Here is a 6,000-nt window from a genome sequence, read left to right as displayed (position 1 = left end):
CCTGACTCTCCAGCATCACTATGACAACATCTCAGTGTAGTACTTCACCTTCCACCTCACTGTACAGGTAACACACACGCATACTTATCATATCTTCAAGGTTAAACATTTATTGGTTTATTCGGATCCCCATTAGCTTTTGCTGAAGCAGCAGCTAGTCTTCCTGGGTTCCACAAAAAACACAAAACATGACAAGTAACAAAACATTGATAGACAAGGACAGTCACACAAATTTAAACTACAACAATATACAAACAATACAAAAAATTCAATAATAACAGTACAAACAATAAAAATGTATGAAAAGATGTGTGTTGTTTAGGGCCGGGTGTGTAAGGCGGGGCTGTACCGTAACGTGTGTGTTGTTTAGGGCCGGGTGTGTAAGGCGGGGCTGTACCGGAACGACGTGTGTGTTGTTTAGGGCCGGGTGTGTAAGGCGGGGCTGTAACGTAACGACGTGTGTGTTGTTTAGGGCCGGGTGTGTAAGGTGGGGCTGTACTGTAACGTGTGTGTTGTTTAGGGCCGGGTGTGTAAGGTGGGGCTGTACCATAACGACGTGTGTGTTGTTTAGGGCCGGGTGTGTAAGGTGGGGCTGTACTGTAACGTGTGTGTTGTTTAGGGCCGGGTGTGTAAGGTGGGGCTGTACCATAACGACGTGTGTGTTGTTTAGGGCCGGGTGTGTAAGGCGGGGCTGTACCATAACGACGTGTGTGTTGTTTAGGGCCGGGTGTGTAAGGTGGGGCTGTACCGGAACGACGTGTGTGTTGTTTAGGGCCGGGTGTGTAAGGCGGGGCTGTACCGGAACGACGTGTGTGTTGTTTAGGGCTGGGTGTGTAAGGCGGGGCTGTACCGGAACGACGTGTGTGTTGTTTAGGGCCGGGTGTGTAAGGCGGGGCTGTAACGTAATGACGTGTGTGTTGTTTAGGGCCGGGTGTGTAAGGTGGGGCTGTACCATAACGACGTGTGTGTTGTTTAGGGCCGGGTGTGTAAGGTGGGGCTGTACCATAACGACGTGTGTGTTGTTTAGGGCCGGGTGTGTAAGGCGGGGCTGTACCGGAACGACGTGTGTGTTGTTTAGGGCCGGGTGTGTAAGGCGGGGCTGTACCGGAACGACGTGTGTGTTGTTTAGGGCCGGGTGTGTAAGGCGGGGCTGTACCGTAACGACGTGTGTGTTGTTTAGGGCCGGGTGTGTAAGGCGGGGCTGTACCGGAACGACGTGTGTGTTGTTTAGGGCCGGGTGTGTAAGGTGGGGCTGTACCGTAACGACGTGTGTGTTGTTTAGGGCCGGGTGTGTAAGGTGGGGCTGTACTGTAATGGCCGTGCTGTGTCGCTGACCCTGGACCAGTTCCTGACCTCTGACCTGGACCAGTCCTCCAGAGGGGCGGTCCTAAACCTCTCCTCTGGAGACCAGGTGTGGCTACAGGTGAGTCATGTGCCACAGATACAAAGAAACAATGGAGAGGTCTATTTTAATTTAGTTGCAATTCATTCCCAGTTATTTTATATTCTACATTTTGGTTTAAAAAGTAAATATGGCTGAACCAGGCTAGCAAACAGAGCCCCTGTGGAACTTTCCCCTTTCAGGCGTCTACGCTACTTCCTATTTATCCCCAGGGATTCTCCCCAGTGTGGAGTGGCTGCACCTGAGACTGTCGCTGTCCACAATCGTGTAGTTCTGAACTCCAGAATTCCGATTCGGTTGCTGTCCCCTTCAGGCGAATATGAATATCCTGTCTCCCATATTACATATTGTTTGTTTGCGTTAGCATTCGATCTTTTACTTCTCTGACAAAATCACCACAAGTCACATGTCACTTAGTAATTCATTCATTATCAGCTAATATCCCTCTGTCTACAGGTGTATGGGGCAGCACAGGAAGACGTTGGAATTTACGCTGACATCAAAAACGACTCCACTTTTACTGGCTTCTTGACACAGCCACGTCTACCTGGCACCCCATTGAACAACCGCCGACGGTGACTACCTGCTTTCTTTAGCTGTGCCCTACCTGGCAGCCGATTGGACAACCTGCTACAGCCACGCCTACCTAGCAACAAGCTAATTTTCCATCACATCCCTTTTGCCCTCTTCCCTCTCATCCCTTTCTCTCCCTTCTTTCTCCCCCATTCACCTCCATCTCTCTCCCTATCCTCCATCTCTCTCCCTATCCCCCATATCTCTCCCTATCCTACATCTCTCTCCCTATCCTCCATCTCTCTCCCTATCCTCCATCTCTCTCCCTATCCCCCATCTCTCCCTATCCCCCATCTCTCTCCCTATCCTCCATCTCTCTCCCTATCCTCCATCTCTCTCCCTATCCCCCATCTCTCTCCCTATCCCCATCTCTCTCCCTATCCCCCATCTCTCTCCCTATCCTCCATCTCTCTCCCGATCCTCCAACTCTCTCCCTATCCCCCATCTCTGTCCCTAACCCCATCTCTCTCCCTATCCTCCATCTCTCTCCCTATCCTCCAACTCTCTCCCTATCCTCCATCTCTCTCCCTATCCTCCATCTCTCTCCCTATCCTCCATCTCTCTCCCTATCCTCCATCTCTCTCCCTCTCATCCCTTTCTCTCCCTTCTTTCTCCCCATTCACCTCCATCTCTCTCCCTATCCCCATCTCTCCCTATCCTCCATCTCTCTCCCTATCCTCCATCTCTCTCCCTATCCCCAATCTCTCTCCCTATCCCCCATCTCTCTCCCTATCCCCCATCTCTCTCCCTATCCCCATCTCTCTCCCTATCCTCCATCTCTCTCCCTATCCATCTCTCATCCCTTTCTCTCCCTTCTTTCTCCCCATTCACCTCCATCTCTCTCTCTATCCCCCATCTCTCTCCCTATCCTCCATCTCTTTCCCTATCCCCATCTCTCTCCCTATCCCCTATCTCTCTCCCTATCCCCATCTCTCTCCCTATCCCCCATCTTTCTCCCTATTCTCCATCTCTCTCCCTATCCATCTCTCATCCCTTTATCTCCCTTCTTTCTCCCCCATTCACCTCCATCTCTCTCTATACCCCCCATCTCTCTCCCCCTATCCTCCATCTCTTTCCCTATCCCCATCTCTCTCCCTATCCCCCATCTCTCTCCCTATCCCAATCTCTCTCCCTATCCCCATCTCTCTCCCTATCCCCCATCTCTCTCCCTATCCCCATCTCTCTCCCTATCCCCCATCTCTCTCCCTATCCCCATCTCTCTCCCTATCCCCATCTCTCTCCCTATCCCCATCTCTCTCCCTATCCCCCATCTCTCTCCCTATCCTCCATCTCTCCCCCCATCCATCTCTCTCCCTCTCATCCCTTTCTCTCCCTTCTTTCTCCCCCATTCACCCCCATCTCTCTCCCTATCCTCCATCTCTCTCCCTATCCTCCATCTCTCCCTATCCCCCATCTCTCTCCCTATCCTCCATCTCTCCCTATCCCCCATCTCTCTCCATATCCTCCATCTCTCCCTATCCTCCATCTCTCTCCCTATCCCCATCTCTCTCCCTATCCTCCATCTCTCCCTATCCTCCATCTCTCTCCCTATCCCCATCTCTCTCCCTATCCCCATCTCTCTCCCTATCCTCCATCTCTCTCCCCATCCTCCATCTCTCTCCCTATCCTCCATCTCTCTCCCTATCCTCCATCTCTCTCCCTATCCTCCATCTCTCCCTATCCTCCATCTCTCTCCCTATCCTCCATCTCTCTCCCTATCCTCCATCTCTCCCTATCCTCCATCTCTCTCCCTATCCTCCATCTCTCTCCCTATCATCCATCTCTCCCTATCCTCCATCTCTCTCCCTATCCCCATCTCTCTCTCTCTATCCTCCATCTCTCTCCCTATCCCCCATCTCTCTCCCTATCCTCCATATCTCTCCCTATCCCCATCTCTCTCTATCCTCCATCTCTCTCCCTATCCTCCATCTCTCTCCCTATCCTCCATCTCTCTCCCTATCCCCCATCTCTCTCTCTATCCTCCATCTCTCTCCCTATCCCCCAGCTCTCTCCCTATCCTCCATCTCTCTCCCTATCCCCCATCTCTCTCTCTATCCTCCATCTCTCCCTATCCCCCATCTCTCTCCCTATCCTCCATCTCTCTCCCTATCCCCATCTCTCTCTCTATCCTCCATCTCTCTCCCTATCCCCATCTCTCTCTCTATCCTCCATCTCTCTCTCTATCCTCCATCTCTCCCTATCCTCCATCTCACTCCCTATCCCCATCTCTCTCCCTATCCCCATCTCTCTCTCTATCCTCCATCTCTCTCCCTATCCTCCATCTCTCCCTATCCTCCATCTCTCTCCCTATCCCCATCTCTCACTACTTTTTGTTCTCTGAGAGAAGCTGTATTAAATATTAAAAGTAACTAGAACTGCTCTCTCTCTCTCTGTACTTTCTGTTTCTCCCTTGTCCCTTTTGCTCTTTATCACGTTTTCCCCCATCTCTCTCCCTATCCTCCATCTCTCTCCCTATCCTCCATCTCTCCCTATCCCCCATCTCTCTCCCTATCCCCATCTCTCTCCCTAGATGGGGGGAAAACGTGATAAAGAGCAAAAGGGACAAGGGAGAAACAGAAAGTACAGAGAGAGAGAGCAGTTCTAGTTACTTTTAATATTTAATACAGCTTCTCTCAGAGAACAAAAAGTAGTGAGAGATGGGGATAGGGAGAGAGATGGAGGATAGGGAGAGATGGAGGATAGGGAGAGAGATGGAGGTTGTGGGTTCGATTCCCACAGGGGGTAGGAAAAAATAAATAAAATAAATGTATGCATTCACTAACTGTAAGTCGCTCTGGATAAGAGCGTCTGCTAAATGACTAAAATGTAAATGTAAATGTAAATCATATTACCACTGTTGGCCTACAGGGGTCAGTAAATCATATTACCACTGTTGGCCTACAGGGGTCAGTAAATCATATTACCACTGTTGGCCTACAGGGGTCAGTCGTGAACATTACCACTGTTAGCCTATAGGGGTCAGTAGAGAACATTACCATTGATGGCCAATAGCGGTCGAGAACATGGACACAAAGAGTAAAATACAAGTTTTTCAAAGCTTTTATTTAAAACATTCAATGTGGAGATTTTTTTTTTTTTACATAATACATCATGAACAAAACAAACACAAAAAGCATGTGAGGTTTGTAGCTACAGAAGCCAAGCGGAGCTGCGAGAATGTATTAAATAAGGAGGGGATCAATCAATTGTCAATTATTGTCAATCAATCAATCAATAAAAGCTAACAAACTGCCAGATAAAACATCTAAAAACATCTAGTGGAGAGAAACTCCTACTGCTAAGGGCACTTTACTGTGTGTGTGCGTGTGCCTGTGTGTGTGTGCCTGTGTGTGTGTGTGTGTGTGTGTGTGTGTGTGTGTGTGTGTGTGTGTGTGTGTGTGTGTGTGTGTGTGTGTGTGTGTGTCAGACTTCAATCAGTCTTCTATTATTATTTTGTATTAAATAGTGTACCACGTCATCTGCTCCCGTTTAAGCTGGTGTGTTGGTTAGTTTTTGTTGTTGTAGTCTTGATGGCATATGTAGTGTGTTCTTTGTGTATGCAGTGTGTGTGTATTTATTTATTTTTTGCTGTAGTCAGCAGCGTATGCTCTGTGGTCGTCCTGTTCAGGGTACTGATCTCCGTATCCTCTCAGCATGTCCTGGAAGCTGGGCATTCCCCGCTGGGGTGAGGGGTAGGACCCGTACGACAGCCCCTGCGAGGGAGGGGGATAAGCCCCGTAGGCCTCCTCCTGGCCACTCTGGTATGGCTCTGACTCTGAATCGCTGTCTCTCTCTGGCTCTCCCTGGCTGTAACTGTGGCCCTGGCTGGGCTCTGGCTGCCCCTGGTGTTCAGCCTGGGCGTTGGCGTATGGTAGCAGCTCCTCCTGGGGTTGGTAACGGCGCAGGCGACAGTTGGTGTCATACTCCGGGTCACAGTTGGGGTCGGAAGGCTCCACGACTCCGTTCCGTGATCCATCAGCGTTGAGATGCGGCTCGTAGGGCTCAGCAGGGTAGGCGGTGTTACG

The 6,000-nt window shown here is 50.2% G+C and overlaps 1 pseudogene across 1 annotated transcript in view; it reads left to right on the top strand.

Moving 5' to 3' along the window:
- The window catches only part of LOC311099805 (adiponectin-like), an 8,435-nt pseudogene extending 6,454 nt beyond the window's left edge, over positions 1-1,981 (top strand). The window contains exons 4-6 of the transcript in view: positions 14-67; positions 1,283-1,423; positions 1,859-1,981. The product of the transcript in view is annotated as an adiponectin-like (transcript). The remainder of the gene's footprint in view (positions 1-13; positions 68-1,282; positions 1,424-1,858) is intronic.
- The last annotated feature ends 4,019 nt before the right edge of the window (positions 1,982-6,000 follow it).

The sequence above is a fragment of the Coregonus lavaretus genome (assembly GCF_964263955.1).
Source record: "Coregonus lavaretus genome assembly, chromosome: 2".
In the NCBI taxonomy this organism is placed as follows: Eukaryota; Metazoa; Chordata; class Actinopteri; order Salmoniformes; family Salmonidae; genus Coregonus; species Coregonus lavaretus.
Note: the sequence above shows the minus strand (reverse complement) of the source record. Positions and strands in the feature narration are given on the sequence as shown.